General features: G+C 42.8%; 1 long non-coding RNA gene across 2 annotated transcripts; it reads left to right on the top strand.

Annotated features, from left to right (window-relative positions):
- The first annotated feature begins 2,755 nt into the window (after nt 1-2,755).
- LOC121577199 lies at nt 2,756-3,419 on the top strand. 2 transcript variants are annotated; one of them, XR_006659951.1, is made up of 3 exons: nt 2,756-2,919; nt 3,163-3,283; nt 3,380-3,419. It is a non-coding gene; the product is annotated as an uncharacterized LOC121577199 (long non-coding RNA). The 2 variants fall into 2 exon arrangements; XR_006002576.2 differs by having other exon boundaries at nt 2,756-2,874.
- Nucleotides 3,420-3,724: the final 305 nt, after the last annotated feature.

A 3,724-nucleotide genomic window follows, 5' to 3' on the forward strand; every position in this document is an offset into this window, starting at 1 on the left:
TAGGTTAAACTACCAGTAGGTTAAACTACCAGTAGGTTAGGGTACCAGTAGGTTAAACTACCAGTAGGTTAGGGTACCAGTAGGTTAGGGTACCAGTAGGTTAAACTACCAGTAGGTTAGGGTACCAGTAGGTTAAACTACCAGTAGGTTAAACTACCAGTAGGTTAGGGTACCAGTAGGTTAAACTACCAGTAGGTTAAACTACCAGTAGGTTAGGGTACCAGTAGGTTAGGGTACCAGTCTGACAGGGGCTTGGTCATTAACAATACATTCTGTTTTTAAACAGTTTTGCTAAATTCATTGTTTATTGATTTGTTTGTTTGCTTCTTTCTCTCATGAATAAACATGAGTTGGTTTTGTCAGATGATTCACCACAATAAATAGGCTCTGCAAAACGCCAACAGATATTTCAACCTCCATGCCTTATAGGTGTTGCATCTTATCAGACTGGAACATGGATTGTCTAGTTCAGGGTTACCATAGCTACATCAAATGACATTGTTCAAGTAAAACTGGAGCCTAATCCAATCATATGTCCTAATGCCACATCCAGAACTATTTACAGCTTATTACATAGCAAGTCAAGTCAAATAGGGAGCTAGTTACTCTCCAGACAAGTTGATTTTCTGTGTTTTGAGAGTCTGGTTTATAAGAAACAACATTTCTAACCTCACCTGGTCTTGTTGAGTGGTTTCTGGACCACAACACAACAACACACACCTAACCATAACCCTACCTAAAGACATCATCTCCTCTAACCATAACCCTACCTAAAGACATCATCTCCTCTAACCATAACCCTACCTAAAGACATCATCTCCCTCTAACCATAACTCTACCTAAAGACATCATATCCTCTAACCATAACCCTACCTAAAGACATCATATCCTCTAACCATAACCCTACCTAAAGACATCATCTCCTCTAACCATAACCCTACCTAAAGACATCATCTCCTCTAACCATAACCCTACCTAAAGACATCATCTCCTCTAACCATAACCCTACCTAAAGACATCATCTCCCTCTAACCATAACCCTACCTAAAGACATCATCTCCCTCTAACCATAACCCTACCTAAAGACATCATCTCCTCTAACCATAACCCTACCTAAAGACATCATCTCCTCTAACCATAACCCTACCTAAAGACATCATCTCCTCTAATCATAACCCTACCTAAAGACATCATCTCCCTCTAACCATAACCCTACCTAAAGACATCATCTCCTCTAACCATAACCCTACCTAAAGACATCATCTCCTCTAACCATAACCCTACCTAAAGACATCATATCCTCTTACCATAACCCTACCTAAAGACATCATCTCCTCTAACCATAACCCTACCTAAAGACATCATCTCCTCTAACCATAACCCTACCTAAAGACATCATATCCTCTAACCATAACCCTACCTAAAGACATCATATCCTCTAACCATAACCCTACCTAAAGACATCATCTCCTCTAACCATAACCCTACCTAAAGACATCATCTCCTCTAACCATAACCCTACCTAAAGACATCATCTCCTCTAATCATAACCCTACCTAAAGACATCATCTCCTCTAACCATAACCCTACCTAAAGACATCATATCCTCTAACCATAACCCTACCTAAAGACAGCATCAAATGTTCTGCCAGCTTTTCCACAGGATGTGCAACACTGGCTGAAGTTAACATACAGGCCTACAGTACAACCTGTTGATGGCTAAAGCTATTGCAGATTTTTCTGTCAGAAAATGATATTAGATACTTTGGATGGAAAAGGTTGTAATATGGTAAAAGGCTATCCCATTTACTATCCCATGTTAATGGTAGGCGTAGTAAATATCCTGAGGCGCACTTTTATTCAGGCGATGAATTGACGCAACGTCGTGGAGTGATACCGTTAACTATTGTAGCCAACTGTTAGACAAGCCAGGAACGAAACAGACATCACCAATTAGCCGACAGTAGTTTATTCTACAGGCATGTATTCCCGCCTTACCTGACACTTCATGATGAGGTACGTTGACAAGACTGAACCCTTTGGCGGTGTATGCTTGTCTAACATCACTGCAGGTTTTCGCTTTGATATCTCCTCCACATGACAGGGACAGCACCGACAAAGTGCAACACACCACTCGTACTCTCCACATTGCAGTCATCGGTAATAAATCCTTGTAAGTGTTTTGTTAAGAAATAAATCCGTTATAGACGACCCAAACGGCCGGACAATCCGCGCGGTGAAACCAGGTCTGCGTTGCTTCCTCCGTCCGTCCGTGATTTCTACTTTCTCTGGCTCGCTGCAGAATGTCAAAGGTTTACAAACCGAAAATAACAATTCACTTCTTCTTTAAATCCGTTCAGTTCATAGCAGAATCTCTCTCTCTGTCTCGTCCTGTCCCCCCTCTCCGAACAAGATATCTGCCTTGAGTGAAACAGCCCAACCTCGTTCCGCTACATGAAGCGGCACCTTGTGCTCTCTGTTAAGATAACTTATCCCCTAGACCCCCTACTACACACAGCGCCTCTGTGTTTCTGTCAACCGAGGAAAGTGGAAATCCAGGGACTCCACACACCGCTCATAGCCCAGCCACCGTGCCACAGCACTCGGCAAAACCCGGAGTGGAATGGAGCAGTCTACCTCCTCCCCCAGCATGACGCGGCGCACACACACGTGGTTTTCTCACAGCTCGTGTACATTAGAAGGTGGGAAAGTGCTGCGCGCTCTTCCCGCCTCCCAGAGCGGCGCGTGTGGGCAGCACGTTCGATTGCGCGCTCTTCCCGCCTCCCAGAGCTGCGGGTGTGCTGGCAACAAGTTGGATTGTGTGTCAAACAATTCAGCATAGCAAGTTTGTAGGAAGGTCTGGTTATTAAATGGGTAAAATAGTTTAATCCATTCTCCTTTTAATGAATTTATTCACAGGTAAATAGTAACATGCTCTAAACCTCTGTGGTGACAAGCAAACTTTGTTGCCCTGTCTCCAATCATCCACATGGCTGGGAGTGCAGGCTAACTCAAATGAGCTGCTAACATAGCTCTAGCTAGCCAACTGTACAGATAGCTAAGTTAATTCAATATCACCAGCTACCTAACTTCATATTAGCTAGCTATCTTGATGTATTTATCATTGTAAATGAAAAACACAAACTCCAAATGCATTTGTAGGTAACTAGCAAACAGCCATGGAAGAGGGTGAAAGGATAGCAGCTCCAGCTGTCAAAGAAGGGAGAGAACAGGCTATTCTGGATAGGGCAGGTTCTGTTGTGGTTCCGGTCCCTAGAGAGAAGTGAGGACAGAGATAACAGTAACATCATATTCAGTGCTGTCTAATATGAGTATAATGAAGCCTGTTTCTTGTGATGTTTTCTGTCCTCGGATACAGAGAGCTGTGAAAGCCTGTCCGCAGATGAAGAGGTCCCAATGAAGAGCGGTGGTTCTCAGTCCTGGTCCCAGGGACTCAAAGGGGTGCACGTTTTAGTTTTTGCCTCAGCACTACACAGCTGATTCAAATGATCAACTCATCATCAAGCTTCAAGGGGTATTTATGTATTCATTTATGATGCTATCCTTGATATGATCTCGATGTTATCATGATTTGTTATAAGGGATATTATACTTTAGTAATCCACAATGACCTGGTGATGTAAAAGTCTAATAATGATATTATCTTCCATATTCCTACGGATACCTTGCAACTGGAGATTCCTTCAAAAACGATTGCCTATAG

Source organism: Coregonus clupeaformis, unplaced genomic scaffold, assembly GCF_020615455.1.
Source record: "Coregonus clupeaformis isolate EN_2021a unplaced genomic scaffold, ASM2061545v1 scaf2058, whole genome shotgun sequence".
NCBI lineage: Eukaryota > Metazoa > Chordata > Actinopteri > Salmoniformes > Salmonidae > Coregonus > Coregonus clupeaformis.